Raw genomic sequence first — 18,314 nt, forward strand, 5'->3', positions numbered from 1 at the left:
AAGATATCTGGAGAACCGTGCAAAATGATTACCCATCAGAGTGGGCAGAACAGTGGCAGATGATGACAAACAAAGTTTTCCCAATGGATTTCATTTCCCTGTCTGTTGTGTGTCTGTTTGGAGCTTTTCCTGCTTCTGTTTTGGTTGGTTTTGGGTAGGTTTTTGTCAGCAGTCTTTGATCTGATTAGAAGATTTGTGGATGAATAAAGGTCAATAACTTCCATTTAACCCAAGCATTTGTAAAGGAAATGCAGTGCCCATCACCCAGCGATGCTGATGTTCCTGCAGTACAGTATATAACAAATAGATAAAAAACAACCTTCTGAAAAGCCACTTTGAGATTTTACATCTTGTATACTAGAAAAGATACAGGCCAGCTTGTTCCAGTACCACTAAAACGACTGAGAAGTGTTTTTGAAAATTGTTTATGTTATACCACAACATCAAGGAAAACAATACATGGTTTACCCCTTCACACAATCTCATATCACTATTTGTGATTTTCTCCAATGATGCATTAGGTTGTCTACTGTCTGCCTGTCAGATTTTAAAGTAATTTTTTCTTTAAATCAGTTCGCCAGTTTGCACAAAATTTAAACTGACAGTCTTTGACCTTAACCAATATATGCATTGAATGCAATAAAAACAGAGATGGATGCTACATATGAAAGAGCAGCTTTTCCTGGATTTTCTGACTTCTTATTATTTTTTCTCTATTACTCTCATAAAACTGTGAAAGATGTGTTGATATCACTGGGCACTGGTGAATTATCCTCAAACATCTTTGCTCATATACTTCAGCGACGTATTTCAGTTTCCTCTAAATAAAGACTACCCATCACATTAAATTGTGTGCTGATATGGATGCTGGGTATCAATCTCAACAAAACAAACCTATTTTTTATTTTGATTTAGAATTAATTTGGAGAAGTTTTGTCAAGAGGAATGAATAGTTTACTATCTGAAGAGACATGTAACTATACATCATAAAAAGATCTTTTCATGACAGACTAGTTATGATTCTTCTACATGTAGAAGACGAATTTTTAAGAAATCTTTATCTTATAATAGTACCTAAAATACTAACAATGAAAGAAGGATAAAAAAATAAATATGGTTTGATGACATAAATATGATGTTATGATACAGAGAAAAAGCAAGATAATTTTTTTCAGTTATATAGTCTGACCTGAGACAAGTCAGACTCTCCTAACACCTCTTGAGAAATGGGAGTTTTTGAGGCTAGGAGGACTCTGCTGCAAAACTGGAGTTAGAAGTAATAAGACTGTGTTCATAAACAATGAAATTTTTATGTAAAATTTGAGAAGTGTCTGTTCTTTATTGTTTGACATACACAAGGTTTGTTTCTGGGGTGAAAACCTAGGTATTTTTGATTGAAAAAGAAAGTATCGAAATGACTACAGAGGGGTGTGGATTTTAAGCATACAGCTGGGATTTTGATATCTAAAGAAATTAGTTTATCTCTGGTAGATTTCATTGCCCTCATTGGTCATGGTGAGCTATGGTTTAAGATTTCACAACCAACTTTATTTATTTTTTAATGTATAATTCTCCCCAAAAAGTGCTGCTTTGTATATTAAATATATATATTTATTTTTTCTTCTAAGTCACAATAATAACCCTTTAGTGACGTTGTGGCTATCAAATACCAGTGATTAAAGCCAGGCCTTCCCTGGTCTCCAGTTCTGCCCTACTAGCCGTGTGGTTACATTTATTTTACAGGTTCAGAAATGTGAGCATGTTTATGTTCTGTCACAGAACAGATTTATCTAGAGTACTTACAGTTCTTACAACTCTATAAAGAAGACCGAGTCAACTTTTTTTTTTTTTTTTTTTTTTTTAAGATACTGTCGTAAAATGACCAAAAACAGAATCTGAAATGGTCAGGAATGTCACAGACTCATGTGACATGTTGGAGCAACCAAAGAGAACAACATGGGCGAGTGTACTTCAGAAAGTAGTGTGGAATAGGTGAAAATGAATACCGAGGTGATATAGTTTACGTATGACACACAGAAGATGTGTGATATAGGTGATATAGTTTACGTATGACATATGAAGAAACTACAAACTGGTCCTAAAGCTGCCAAAGTCAAAGCAAAGCGTTCTTGTCTGGGGGGCAGCAAAGGAAAAGGAAAGAGCACACTCCTTGTAGTTACAAGCCCTCAACTCTCTTGGGCATGCTTCACATTGCACTCTGGCATAGGAAATGCCAAAGCCCACTGTTTTTGCAGAGTAGGTGTGAAATGCCACTCGTTTCTGTGTTTAAGAAAGGGTAAAAGATTGCCAGTGTTGATGGTGAAAGTATAATGAGCCAGAGAAAAAATATGTTGCTCCACAGGAAGCAGATTCAGAGAGAAAACTGACCCTATATTCTAGTCTGACAGTAAATATGCTAGATTCAGGCTATAAATAAACTGAAGGTGTCATTCCACTTTACAGCTTCTTCATTTGTGAAGCCTGCTCAATATGTCTTTTCTCTACCATACAGAGGGCCATTTCCTCAAATTTCTCACTTATGCCAATGTAAATATTTGTAATCTGTTCTAAAGGACTCTTCCCCCACCCCCACCCCTTTTGTGTTTTTTTTTTTTTTGGTTGGTTTTTTTTTTTTTTTTTTTTTTTTTTCCTGTCATGTCACTGACCAGGTTTAGAGCACAGAATCTCTCTTGCCGCAGCATGACTGATAAAGTGCTAAAGTGCAATTGCACCGTAGGAGCGAACAGACAGGGCACAGCAGGACTCTCAATGTACTTTTGCTGTATACATCACCTGGTGCCTAGTGCTGCAAGACCAATATGGATCAGGAAACTAGGCTGTCCTTTCCTTGTCTCCTCTGAAGGTATGCATGTTCTCTGACAGGTGTTTTTACAAAATAGGGCCTCATACAAATGCTTTCATTTAAAATTCAATACAGGCAGGCTGGTCTCTCCACTACCATGTGAGGATGAAGCACTCATCTCACAGGAGCCTGGCATTTATGCCCGGTGAATTTTAACCTTCCCCCATTCATATTGGCAAGACATGTTCTGAGCACCACACTGTTTTGGAAAGGACAACTCCTATCCCACTAAGCAGAAAAATAAATATATAAAGGAAATCATGTGATTGTATCTGCAGCATGCTGTACAGGGCTACTTCTGGAAGAAGTTGTTGTTTCAGCTTATATATTCATCTCCAAGGACTGTTCAATCAGCATAGATGATTACAAACATTCAGAAGTGTTGCATGACCAAAACCCACCACTTTCCAGGAAATATTGTCATCACTATACTAGAGAGTCATACATGGGCTTGCACTCTCATTCCAGAATACAAGCATCTTTAATACTTTTATTTTAAGGAAAAAACTTCGACATGCAGAATGGGAAATTCCCCACCTTCCCTTAACAGGTGCATGAATACTGCTGAAGTAGCCGGTACTCTGGTAATTAGGTTGGTTTCTGTGCTGATGAACATTTAAGGCTATTAAGCAAATCAAGGGATTGAAACTGGGAACCATGTACTCTACATGGCTGTTCTAACCACTGTCACTACATTAAGGAGGAGGGAATAAAGAACGAAAAAAAGAAAGAAAAAAGACCAACCTTTTTCCTGTTTCAAAAAAAAAAAAAAAAAACAAAACAAAACAAAACACCCCACACAAAACCCCCCAAAAAACCACAAAAAACCCCACCACGTTTATAAACTATATAGAAATGCAAAGGATGTGCACGAAAAACAAGTAGAAACTGAACTGCGAATAGCAGGTAAACCTACCCATCACCGTGATATAGGACCTCTGCTTTTAATCCCTGTCATGAGAAGCATGCTCCAATTTACATTCTTCTAGGACCCCTTCCAAGACAAAGTAATTCTCCACAGGCCTAGGAAACACAAGATAACACTTGGAAACCAAATGTTTGAAACTTAGATGGTTCTGCATTCAGTGGTTTTGTTTGCTAAACACCTTTCTTAGTGTAGCTGAGTCATGTGGTTTTTTTCTTCAGTTTTTCACTACCCTTTTTTATCTCTACATTTTCTTTCCTGCAATAAATCATGGGTTAATCTTGCAGGGATTTTCTTTTTTCTTTTTTCTTTTTTTTTTTTTTTTTTTTTTTTTTTTTGTGTGCGTGTGGTTTTTTTCTTCTTTAATTTAAAGTATATTTGGAGAAAAATATAGTTTATTATATTCATGACAATTTATATTTTAAAGAGTTATTTAAGATATCAGTATTTCTGCAGGCTCAATTTATTTCAATGCACACAGTGGATTTGTATCTAATAGATATACTTGGCTCAGTGCCTGCAATGCATTTTGCGCAGCTCTTCTTTCTCTTTCTAAATATATGATCAACACGGTTCCACTAAATTCATTAAGGAATGATAGCCAACGTTATTCAAGTGCAATGCCACATGAGTGCTTTTAAGATGCAATGTTTACTTTCTTTTTCCAACAGTAACTCAAGGCAAACTAATAATGGGCTGATGAGAATTTAGCGTGCAGGAGAGGGGAGGCCTGCAAGACATCATAAGCGCTATTGATTTTTCTTAAGTGCTAAAGCTTTTAAAGGGATTCCTACAAAGACACATGCTATATGGAACGGGACTCTGCGTTCTGTCAATTTAGCTGGACAGTAAAAGGAAGATACAGGCTGGAAAAGCCAAACAAATGGAGAGACCTCTGGGGTTAGTAAAAGTGATGCTAGGTTCCTTCTAAATTGCTTGGTAGGCAATTGGAAAGGCATCGCAGCCATTCAGCTTCACTTCAGTGGAGCAGCTTAGGTGGCAGATGTTATCAGTCCCAGTCTCAAAAGGTTGCTGAGAGAGGCCGAGATAACTCCAGGTTAAGTTATGCTTCACAACTCTTCAGACGCTGGGGATACAGCCAGGCACGTTCATAACCCCATATCAACATCAACCGTATGCATGACAAAAATCTCTCTCATCGCGCCAAATTCACAAATAATGTCACAATGCTAAATGATCTGTTTCAACCTTCCATTACGTTTGCTGTTCACTTTCTGACAGATTACTGCGTGCGGCACTCGGCTTACCATAAAGAGCATACTTTCCCAAGGCCAATTGCTGAGCAAGAGATCCATCAAGGCTCCTGAAAACCATTTTCAAAGAGGTTAAAGTTATCTGGTAATATGCTGAATGTGAAGAGTTTTTCTACTTGAAAGCCAAAGTCCAGAAGACGGGAATTTAAATGAGGTTTGAAAGTTATTTACAATATATTTATTCTTTTTATACAGGCAAAGGCAGGTTTTGAGGCTTTTGTTAACGTTTTGACAATTTGAAATGAAGTATCAACCAACTGAACCAGCTCGGAACACTTACTGACCTTTTAACTTCTCATGGGGAAAATATGAATCAGATATTCAAGCTAAAAATCGGAGTATTTTCTTCTAAACAATTTACTGGGATTTTAAAGAGATACAGCAGCAGCCCCGGAACATGCTGCTTACGTAGCCTACAAAGAAATTCTTCATCAGCTGAGAACAAACCCAGATTTTTGCCTCAGGCATGCTTTAATCTGTATAAGAAAAACAATTTCTGTTTTGGTTTTGCATAGCATTACAGCACTACAGAAAGAGATATTGGTTGTGTATAAATACACCTTTCCTAAGCTCTGAGGGTTTAGGGAAGATTTGCATGTAAAGTGAAATTGGACATTTCCAAGAAACCAGTAAACATCAGGAACTCTCACAATATCTGCTTTCATTTTGGTTTTTTTTTTTTGTTTGTTTGTTTGTTTGTTTGTTTTTTAACAAGAGCAAAATGGAAATTTTTTTAGCCGTAAAGTTTTCCAGTAAAAGCTAAAGAAATGAAGAGTGCAAAAGAGACAATTTGCCACCTGGATTTTTGCCCTCAGCAGCTGTGGCATATTGTGGGAGCTATTCCTGAAGTCTTCAGACTGTAGCAAGGGTATGCAAACTCTAAGGGAGAAAGGGCTAACCCTCCTAGGCAGATGATAGGGCCTTTTACCTAATATTTGATAAGTAATGCACGTAACAATGAGGAGCAAGAGCCCCAAAAACCATCAAGGTACTGTGGAACAAGTAACATAAATACAGCCTCACGGAGCTGGGCAGGCTGCACGCAGCACAAGGCACGACAAGAACAGGAACAGCATGGGCTCTGTAGTGAAGGCAAAGGAGGAAGCAGAAGAAAAGTTTATATCCTGGGGTAAATATTATGACATGCCACATTTCTGCTGTTTTTTTTTGAGAAGACTGATTATATCTTACGGAGTTAAAAAATGCCCTGAGGGGGGAAAAAAAATTAAAAGGTATTTCCACGTTTTAAACAGATCTGTTCATAAATAATCTGAATGACATTACAAATATTTTTAGCCTCATATATATAGCAGGGAACAGTTCTTATCAGAGAAAAATGGCCTCTTTAAGGTTGTGTAAACCAAACCACACCTGAAATTCACATTCTGATATGACAAATTACGTTTAACTTGGTCTGGCTCTTTCTTTTCACTAAAAGCTTTGCCAACAAAATGAAGCCCCCATTGCTAACATCCTCTGAATTATGGAAGAGTGTATACACATATACTTGCACACTTCCCATCTTGGATCTTTCCAATTATCTCAGCTGTACTTCGGCTTTCTGATATACCTACCTTATTTTTCATGAGGGGAAAAAAAATCTAAATATTAAGAATGCGCCAGTAGAAAGGATTGCCAATCAAAATGTTACATATTGAAAAGGTCAAATACTTCTCGTTAATACAGAGTCAGAGCTCTCTTTGTTCTTCAGTTTCTTCAGTGCTACAATTAATTCAATTAAACTAACTTTAAAGCTAAGGAGTGTTGTCATAGATCATAACCTTTAGAAATGTCTGCATTCTCTCTCAAACATTTACCTTAGTTAGCATATTTTAATGATATCTCAGGGAAGAGCTGTGTTAAGTGCCTCTGACTTCCAAAAAACCCCGTGAAATTAATAAATAAGGCAACTGTCCAAAGCATACAGAAAGATTTAGAGGTATTGTATTTAAAGATCAATAACCATCCATACAGTGAACTAAACACAGAAAGATAGAGTGATAGGAAAAAATAGATTAATGGAAAAGAAATTACTTACAGTAAAATCCTTAAATATGACTCACACCAGCACCCCTCTGCACTCTCTCTCTGAAAAGGATGATGACCATATGATTGGTTAAAGGTGATAATAATACCAAAAAAAAAAAAAAAAAAATAAAAAAAGAAGAATGAAGTATATGCTTGAGACTTTGGGTGACTTCCATATCTGATGAGCTGACCAGCTAACTTTAGGATGGGTGATCTTCTTTCCAAACCTGTGAAGTAAAATAAGTCAGGTCATTCCCTCATTTTGAATAATACTGGCATGGAGGCATGGAAAGGTTGTATGACAATCGGCACCTAAAAGATGGTAGAATACACTGTTATGCAGCCAACATGCCTGTTCTAGTCCTTTTACCCTTATCTAGGTATCTCGGAAAATGTTAATGCCGTTGCCACCTACACTGCAGTGCTATTTGCTAAGCTGTGACCATTAAGACTAGCTTCACATGCTTTTCCCTTTCTGATCTTACAGAAGGCAATTCCTTCAGGTGTAGGTCTCTTGCCTTGTCCACAGATGGACTTTTGTACTTCTTACGCTTAGACTGGTTGCTGGGCAAACTCCTTTGAATATACTTGGTGACGCAAGTCGAGGCGGACTTAAAAGAAACACTATGTATGCGTGGCTAGGGTCGGACAAAATGGCCTTTATTGTTTATACAAACTATTTATATATCTTAGACAATGCAGGTGTTAGACCCTGATAGGTTTTTGTGTCCTTCTTCTTGCTTGCTATTTGCTGTTGCTGTAGGTGCCTGTATGCTGCGGTTCTAAGTTCCGGTTCTTCACATCCTGTTTACATACCTGACAATTTGTGGCTGTCTTAAAGGTACACAGCTAAGTCTTTGAGGTCAACTAACTTACCTGCAGACCCGCTGCAGACCCCAACAATATACCACTGGTCTTAAAACAAATGTTTTACATTTGGGTGTTTGAACTCAAGAGAAAAACAAATCAGTCACTATCAACCCACATTCGGAGATAATCTTGTCCTGCACTTCTGTATGTGGTACATTTGAAGGGACTTCCTTTTCATTTGCAATACTAGATCCAAAGCAAGTCACATTTTTATAACTCACCCACATTTTTCTGCAACCGTGAGTCTCTAGAGCTAGAAATGCATTGTACAACATTGTATATAAACAGGGGATAAATTAACTTTCACAGGTAATGCCATGTTAGTGCACTGATGCTCAGCCTAGCTACTTAGAATTGGTTCAGATGTTTCTGCTCAGGACTGAATTGTATTACACAGGTAGAAACTAAAACTGTTTTTCTTTTCCAGTGGCTGGTCCTGTTCAAACAGATATAGAAGTTGACATGGTGAAGATGAAGTTTGGGCTCTAAAGAGTACTTATGGTACAGGCTTTTGTTTTTCAGTGTATGAAGAAGGGGTTAAATTTGGGGCTAAACAAACAAACAAATAAACAACAAAAAAAATTGTGTACCATGATGCAAGTCCAGCAGGAATAAGGGAAAGAAGTTTATGGCCTATACCTCTGCAGTTTTCCAGCATGACAGTCAGTGCTCCTTCAGAGAAGCAGGAGAAAGGAAACAGCTGGCAGTGCAGAACCACATTTCCAGCAGTCACTTCCCTTAATCCATACCTGGAAATTCCCACTTGCAAATAATTGCAAAATAATGCTGAGTAGCCTATGAGTAGGGGCATTTGGCTTTGCTAGATCTGGTTTCAAAAACCAACCCACAGCACATACATTATTGTTAGAGAATTACAAATACAGAAGAGACAAGAAGAAAACGATATAAACTTTAATTTAAATTCTTGTTGCAACTCATATGCTACTTAAAAAATATCTCTGTCAGTGAAGTACTCAACGTGGCTTCCTGGTCAGGGCAAACTGGATATTAAAGGTTCTGACAAAGTTAAATGACTTCTGCGTGGCTTTATCCTGTATGTCCAAGTGTTTATGACTTAGGAGTTTAACCCACTTACCCGATGACATAAGTGACCTCCAAATCTGGAGGAAAAAAAAGCAAAAATAAAAAAAAAGGAAACAAAAAGAGCAAACCCTCTTTCCCCTGTCATAAAGAGGCTGAGCTGCTGCTGGCAGCTGAGGGTGGTTACCCCAGCTGGTGCAAACGTTTTCAGCCAGCAAACACAGTTGCTGCTTTCCTCAGCTCCCCTGAAGGAACCGAGCGACTGGCAACTGGTGTGACTTCTCCCAGTGTTCTATAATCCCTTTGATCCCTCAAAAGTAATAATTTTAAGTTTGGAAAACACTGCTCAAAGGAAAATTCTTTCAGATTGTTTGCAAGAGGAACTTGAGAATGACAGTTGAGTATTTGATAAAATCGGGGCTCTCCTGCCTCTTTTTTTGACCGCAGAGATTCGTGGCTTGGGATAAGCAAGAAGGGACTTCTTCCCACCCCTGTGCCCCACTGCCCATGAAGTGTTATGAGGGAGTTGTGAACCACTGGGAGGTGGTTTAGTTTGGAACTGCAGGTTTAAAACAATGTGGACTTTTATGTTCCCTGTACGAGTCTGGGTCGGTCTTCTCTGGTATGCTAAAATGTATGGGGGGCGGGGGGGGGAAACCAACACAAAGCATAGCGATTCCTTTCATTAAAGTATTGTTTTGGGCTTTAAGGCAAGAATTACACCCAGTTGTATTTAGATACATAAATAGCGTTTTCCTTGCCTCCTCTGTGTCAAAGCCCATAAAACTCCTGAATATCAAATCAAAATAAAACCAAACCAATTCTGGATTGTTTGTGTTCATGTTTATTTAGAATAAAAAAGTTTTATTCCTAAGCACTTTTTGGGTGCAATTACCAATAAAATTTTTAATTTACACAAATGTACCACTGTTTGTTCAAACATGGCATCTCTGGAAGGCATTAGTTCAAAGATACTGTATTGATTTAAATTGAAATGAATTACCTTTCAGGGAAAATGCATTAACTTCAGTGGAGAGACACGGCAGTGAATATAAATGAAAAAAAAACATTATTTCACTAGACTATTTTGGCCTCAGTTCACATGAATTGTTTTTTTATTATTTTTTTGTAAAATAAATTTAATCCAAACCAACACTAGCTTATGACATTGTGTATGTATGAATTTTAACAAGGATAAAAAAAAGATGGAGAAATGGAAGAGGTATGAAATATGAATCAGATGGCCTTAAGGTCCCTCTTCCCCAAGGATTTTACCTACCTACCTTTATTTATTGTCTGATTTAATAGACAGTTGAGGAATTTTATTTTATTATTTTGGGGGAGGGAAGAGTAAATCAATTTAAGCACTTAATGGGATTTCTGGTTTAAATAGTCCTGTGAGCTGACTGATTAATGCTTTTTATTTTGTATATCTTCCAAAGCAATGCAGCCATGTGATTTTTGTCCCATATTGCTTCTCATACATAATATTTTTATGAGAGTCCCCACTAAAGAATATACAGTTTATGTCAGAATTTTTCTTTATTTACTAAAATTGTATTTGCATCCTAAACTTGCAAATAAGGCTTGGTGTACTAAAGTTAATCATTTGTATCCTGAGAATCACACACCAACAACAACTATCAAATATATATAAGTCCTTTCAGGTAAACGTGATTCACCCACAAAGGTGAAGTCATTAGAATACATTGACAAATGTGGACTAGTCAAGTAAAATGTTCAGTGCTGAAGGCTTTCATCAAAGTCAAGAAAGAGGCTGACACCTTTTGTATGCCTTAGGTCACTGTTATACAGCCACTGTATTATACTGCCCCTGTATTACACTGTGAGGTAACTTGCAGTGTTTGTATCAGTATATATAAATTCAAACAAACTCCATCCAGTATTCCCTCTGTGCTTCTCAGCTACCATTTTGGCAAAATTCTGATAAGCCTGAATTTTGTAATTTCTTTCTGATCCACATAATTTGTATCTTTTATTGATTTCATACTGAATCTTTCTTCCCCAGCAAACGTCTCTTGGAGGCCATCCCAACAAGTGGGCTCAAGCAAGCTTTGAAGCAGGAAACTGACATGACATTGAAGGAGGATGGCGAGCGATTAAAGTCATTGCACTGGTTTAGAGGAGCTGAGGGTAGCAAACAGCAGAACAAAGATCTGACTGTAGGAGAGGAGACAGAGAAGTCATCCCATTAAGAAGAGAGTGAGTGAAAAACAAGCTAGTGAAGAGAAGATACTCACTGGAGAATTTCAAAATGTGTACCTTCATACTCATGGACCAGTCATGGTCTCGAAAGGCTTGGAAGGGTGCATTTTGACACCAGAGAATTTTAAAGAAATCATCCTACTGCAGAACAAGTTGGACTTTGTTACCTTTATGAGGCTATGCTGTCACTGAACCAGAACATGCAATTAAAGTTGTAGATATTAACTTGTTAACTCCATCATGAAAATCCTATCAGAAGATAATTATCACTCTCTCCATTTTCTTAACGAGTGCACAGCAGCTGACTGAGTGACCCAGGTATGTTTTAGCACAAGGTAAAATATTAAGCACGGGTTTTCATTCACTGTTTTTCATTCAAACACAGTCCTTTGCCTTTGAACTCTACATCAGGAATGAAATATGATTATTTGGTTTTCATTAATGGCATGTAATGATTATACACCCCGATGATACGTCTCAAATTTAGATTTTAATCCACCATATAGAACCAGAAGATCAATAATATAGCAAACGGATTTGATACTCTTAATATTACTTGGTAATTCCCTATATTGTCTTCTACTCCAACATCTGAAATATATATCGGTATTATTATATTTGCAGGGATCATTTAGCTAGCCACTTGATGTCACCATAACTCCACAGAAATATTGCTCTTCATGCACTAACGGGGTGCAAGTAAGTGGCTGAAATAGAAATGTGCTTGGAATGAATGTTTCCTTCACTGGCCATATGAGCTAGATAGACTATCTATATCACTACATTTTTTCTCTTCTGTAGAAAGGCAAAGGGTAGCTACAGAAAAGCTCCTTTTCATCTTTGCACTAAAGATTACTTTTAATTAGGTGACTTTTCGAAGAGGAATTAGATTTTATAGCAAAGAATGAAAAATATCAGTGAGGAAAGAATACCAGCAAAAGCAGTAATACTGCAAGAAACCGAAACAGCAGAGTCTTCTTTGGGTCAGAAATATTAGCCATTGCTGAAGAAAATTTTTTCTTTGTTGCTATTAGAGACTGCCAAAGTGCATTTTGGGCTTGACTGGAAAGCTTTTTGTACATGTGAAAAAACCCCAAGGTTTTGTGTCTGATGCCATGATTCAGTTCGTCAAAAATATTGAAGTCTTTTAATATTGCACCAAAGAACCATTCCTTACTTGGAAACTGCACTTGTTAAAAATGTGCTTTTTCAAAAGTGACATTTTTCTCTGAATAATAGTTGTGCATGGTTCAATAGCACTAATGAGAGGGTCTATTTTTATGTCTTTTAACACTATATAAAATTGTAATGCATGTCAATAATCCCTGAATTAGCAAACATCTCAGGAAAAATATGTATTTACTGAGAAAAAAATATGAAAGAATATGCATATTTTTGAAGCCAAAGGAGAGCTCAGAAACAGTTTTCACAGAACACAATTTTGGTAAATTGACATATTTTTTTTTTAAATAAGTGGTCCAGTAATAAATATTTGGGGTTTTCTATGTTGTACTGAATGGACCAGTTGCTAGGGACTGACTTGAGCTGTGTTTTTTTGGTAATGTCATTTTTCAGAAAGGAAAAAGAAAAGGAAAAATCCTGTTCCATTCAGATCTGCGGGTTTTTTCCCATCTCATTTTACTGTGGTTATGAATTATTCCTCTGAAAATCCCCCAAACTCCCTAATAAGAACCCCTCAAACACCATGAATACCTAGATCAAGTAAAGGCTCAGAGGTATAGAATATATTGGGGGTGGAGGCAGAATGGAGACCTTAAACTCAGCTGAAGAAAATATGGTGGTACCTTAATCTTAAGGGATATCTTCAATAGTGTACCTAGGGTCCATATAGAGAGAGAATGAGAATTTGAGAAGGGAAAGATGCATCTGTGATATTTTCCCCCTGCCATGTCATCTTCTAAGTCTTGCAAATTTTCTTCAAAAATTTCCCAGAACAATCATTCCTGTTATTTAAAATATAGTTGGGGACAGTTAACCATTGCCCTCATCATTTTTACTGAAAAGATGATTTAGCCATCAGGCTGTACATCTAGATTTGTTTTAGCTAAACCATCTCATTCAGTAATGAAAATGTGCCATCTTCAAAAGGAGGAGCTGTGAACCTTTCCAAAGCTGAAAACTCACCTGATTGCCTGAGAACTTCTCCAGAAATGAGTTTTTTTGATATAGTTATACAGAGGATGAAAATGAGCCTACGAGTCTGTGCACTCTAAGTGAGAAACTGAACCGCTAAGCCACAGTTTCATTAACTAGCAGAGAGTAAGGGAGGTGGCCTGCTATGTTTCTAATTAAGTAAATTATCAAGTAAATTATCGTTGTGAATTACAGAACCTCAAATCTCAGATACTTTTAGAAAGTCTTTAGGCTTGAACATTTTGGGAGAAGCAGAAAGGGGAACCTTGCTTAGGTTTCCCAACAGGGCTTAGACATTGGCTTCTTGGGGTTTTGGAGGTCATACATCACCCAGAAGGCATCACAATCACCCATGGGGCAGCTAACAATCTCGTGCCTCTAAGGCCTCCAAGCATGCCCCGTGTCAGACATGTGCTGCTTTAAGGTTTTGCACAAAATAAATCAAGTTACACACTGCTAAAGCACGTAACTGATTGGTATAATATGAACATACACATGATAGGGTATGAACGTCTGATCATGTATGGTGAAACGCTACATTTCTCGTGACCACTAGCAAAAACCATATTTTTTTGACTGACATGTATTTTCAGAACTGATTCTTTATCTGGTCTAACTTAGCATTGCTCGATATCTTCAGTGTAGCTCAGTGATTTGTGGGACTGTGGCATAGTAATTTATGTGTAATGCCCAGCTCTGGGGTTTTGGTAGACCTGAGCCATCCACTTAGCTCTGAAAAGAAATTCTCACTGGTTACTCAGCTGCCAAAGGACTAGGGTAGCTTACAGTCCAGAAGACTGACTTTGTTGTCTGCATGTATTATCATTCTCTAGCAAGTGAATCGACAGTTCAAAAGGCAATCTGATCAGAATTTAACACACAACATGCTAATCTAGGTGAAAATAAATTACTGTAACCTTTCACTTGGTATCCTGGCTTCCAGTGGGATCTAATTTCAGCTCCTTCATATTTTATACAACTTTAAGAAGACCTGGTATCTAAGCTAATGAAAACGTGACAGGACAAAAGCTGGACAAACACAGCTGGACTTACAATAGCAAAACCTAAAACAATCAAAAGGTCATTGATAAAATTGCTTTTCCTGCCCATACCTTCAACACTGGCTACAGACCTCTATAGGGTATACCAGAAATTTTGATACAGTAAAGAATGGGGTTTGGCACCTTTGAAAATGTAATGATGCTGATCTCTTACTTTCCCTCAGTCCTGCAGGTTGTTCCATGATCTGTATGTTAATGACGTGGTGATCTATATGGCAAAGACGTTGATGCGCTTTTTCAATATTTTCCTTATGATTGCAAAAGCAACTCAGAAGAAAGGAGAAATTAATAGCCGGTTTGATTTAAACTGAAAATATTGTGTCTCTGAGAGAAATACATGAGACAAATCTATCAGAGTTGCTATTATAAGTTTACATAGTTATTTATTTTTTTTTTTTTACCTGTAGGAGTCCATCTCAGTTTATCTCACAATTTTGCTTCACCCATTAATTAAAGTTGTATGTTGAACACCAAACCTAGTTCAGGCTGTAATAAATGCAATGGTTTAATTCCGACTGTCCTGTTCCAAAACATGAGACTGATGGAGATGCCTACAAATTAAAATATAAAAAAAAAATTGTTAGAAACAAACACATGTCCCCCTCCGCCCCTCCCCCCCCCCCCCCCCCCCCCCAATAATATGTTTTAGATCTTGCTTTTAATAGGCACTATTCTTAATGGTCTATCCTTATTTTCACTATAAACACTGTTTTATTGTGGGGTTAATAATTCAATTTAAATAGTGTGTAGCTGCAACTGTAGATCTATTTTCAATTCAAAGTGCCAAAATGCAATTTTTTGGGGAGGTACAAATTAGAAGAAATCATTATATGTCAGTTGTTAGGCTTTATGTACTTTATGCTTTTGAAGTGCAACTGATGCTCTAAAGGCAATTCATCTTCAGGTCCTTTGTAAAGGAAAAGTAAAAGGCAGTCTTTTACCTGAATTTTTTGTTAAAATTAGGATAAGCATTGGATGCACCTGGTAATATTCAACTGCCATCTAGCATAAGATAAAGTCAATTTAAGCCGTATCAGTTTCTGCTCAGCTGGTAATTTGCCTTCTTTTTTTCACTCCAGTATTTATGTTGTATGGCAGTGAGCAATTCTCCACACAATATATTTAAGCAATAAAAACAGAGGAACAGGGATTTTTTCTGAGAATTAACAACCTCCTGGGAGTCAATGATCCACAACCCTGGAAAGGGTCATCAACCCCAAAGAAATATCCAGTGCTGAAGTTTTTATTGATATGAGTTGCAGGTGTGTGTATTTATCTGTGGAAAAAAAGAGGAAGGTAGAACGTTTGGAATTTATATTTCTAGATGTGACAACATCTTTAGCAAACCAAGTAAATGTTGCTCCTAGAAAAAAAAAAAAATGTCCTTTGCAATTGTTAGTTAAATCCCAGAAATTTCACTCAGTGGTATAACGCACTGAAATGTATTTGATTATAGGATTCTTGAAAGATTCTAGTAACATTGCACTCAGAGAGAAAAAACTGGTAACATAGTTGTGAGGGAAGAGAATAGACAAGAAAAACTACATAGACGATGAAGCTACCTGATAAACTGAGAAGACAAAGGCAGAAGAAAAAACAACTCCAAGGAGGATAATAAAATTAGAAGCATTAAAGAGGTTGTGTAGCAAGAAAAAAAATAAAATGTGACTGCAACAGTTCTCACATTTTTCTCTACAGACTTTTGTGCAAAACCACAGGTACTCTGGGCATTAACACACAGAGTGACTAACGGACATATTTCAGATGAAGTTTCTTGTTGGATGACTTATTATTACAAAATTATCCATGTGGATAAATTAAAAATTTTATTTATTTATTTATTTTCCCTCAAGAGTAGTGCTTTGTCATGGACAAGTAGGAATTCAAGAATTTCTGCAAGAAATTGGAAACTACATTAGATTTCATGGACCATTGACTTGGAGAGGCTAAGCAGAGTAACGATATGCTTTGTGAAGGGCAGAACACTTAAGAGGTATGGTTTTTGTTCTTTCTCTGATTTATAACTCTTCTCCCAGCATCTGAGGGGGTTTATAGGCTTTCAGCAGATACTTTCTCTCTACATTGGATAACTGGTTTTTTTTAATTCCAAAAGGACCCAAACTGGTTTTCTAAACAAAAGGTCTGTCTTGAATAAAGAATTTAATTGGAATTGTTGTTAAATTTCTTGACAGAGATCATGAGATGATATTCTGGTGCAGAACAACAGGAAGCTAAGATGTTTTTATTAATTAAATCTCCCTTGGTAGCTATGGGATGTTGCTTCACCTGTCCAGAACAGATTTAACTTCTTTGACTCTGATACTTGCCTTAGGGCTTTCTTTAAAGTATTACAGAACTTCAAAGCCTGGGAGCTTGGGTCTGCTCTAGTGTTGAAGTATATCAGATATTGGATGCAAAGGCAAGCTACCTTTGCTTGAGAGAAAAGCCTGACCCTAGATTTTTCATTCAGCCTAGGGCTATCTGAAAGAGAAAAAGAAAGCTCTGAGACTAGATGGAGCTGCAACAAATGCTATTTTAAAAACTGGTAAAACATTATGTTTGATACTCTGAAGTCTGAGTTCTTAACACAAAGCTTGTAAATGATGCAGTAAGAAAAAAGTTATACAGATGGAAAATGTATTCCTCTATATATTAGAAATACCGTGGGGATTGGAGGTGACTATTTTTTATGCATCCTATGCAGTATTGTAGCAAACCATATGATATCAGGGGTAACATATCTTACAGTCAAATAATTTTCATTCAGCCTCATACAGGGTTATGACCAGCAGTACACGTATATGGCTATAAAAGTGTCCCGTAAATAAATTGTAGTTTTAATTTCTATTCGTGGTAAGAGTAGCATATATTTTACCTAATATATAAAATACCAAGCCTTGGAGACACAATAAAGGACGTTAGAAAAAGATAAGCTGCTCAAAAACCTAGTGTTTTTTATGGTTAATCATAAACCATGAATAAGTGTATTCATGTATATTTCACATTGCTTATTGCTGCCTCACTAGTGTTATCAGTTAAAGTTTGATATCAGTAAAACCATAAACATAATTCAAAAAAAAATCAGCGTGAATTTATTGCCACTAATAAAAAAATGAAAAAGCAAAACTGAAAATGCAATTGTCTATGATATCTCACGGGGCTTATAATTAATTTAAGATAGAAATTGAAATTAAATTACACATTATAGTCAGTAGAGACTTTTGGGGGAACTCATCAATAGGTCATTTTTTTGAAGGGTATATTTACAGTCGCACATTGATGAAATACACACGCTATAATGCAAATGCAAGGAAGAGTGTCTGGAAAAACATGCAAGAGCCATGCTCCCCTCACAATAAGAGTACTCTGGCTTTTCTGTACATCTTTCAGACATCTCCTTCCTGAAAACATAATTCCAGGTGCGGCAAAACTCTTGGGAAGATTATAATTACCTTCAATGGTTTTCAAGAAGGCCTTGAGACAACAGAGAATTCTTCCATTAGCAGGTGCAAAAGACTGTTCCCATCTTATTTACTCTTATTTTGCAGAATAACTAATAACTTGGGGCATAATCAAATATAATTTTTCCTGATTTTATGCTTGAATTTAATTCCACTGGCTTGAGGGGAGCAGATCCTGATCTACTCTGCTGTCAAGGAAGTTACCAGAACTGAAGTGTTAAAATTTTTTGACAAGGTTTTTGCTTATGTCTCTACTGCTGAATTTCTTCTAGTTATCTCTTTTTTTATTATTATTATTTTAAAGTTGTACTATAAGTATCTAGAAAAGTAAGTTTATAAGCTCATTAAATATGAACTTCTACCTTATTGATTTTAGAAGATGTAAACATCCTTAAAATAATGATTAACTTT

Source organism: Falco punctatus, assembly GCF_963210335.1.
Source record: "Falco punctatus genome assembly, chromosome: 2".
Classification (NCBI taxonomy): Eukaryota; Metazoa; Chordata; class Aves; order Falconiformes; family Falconidae; genus Falco; species Falco punctatus.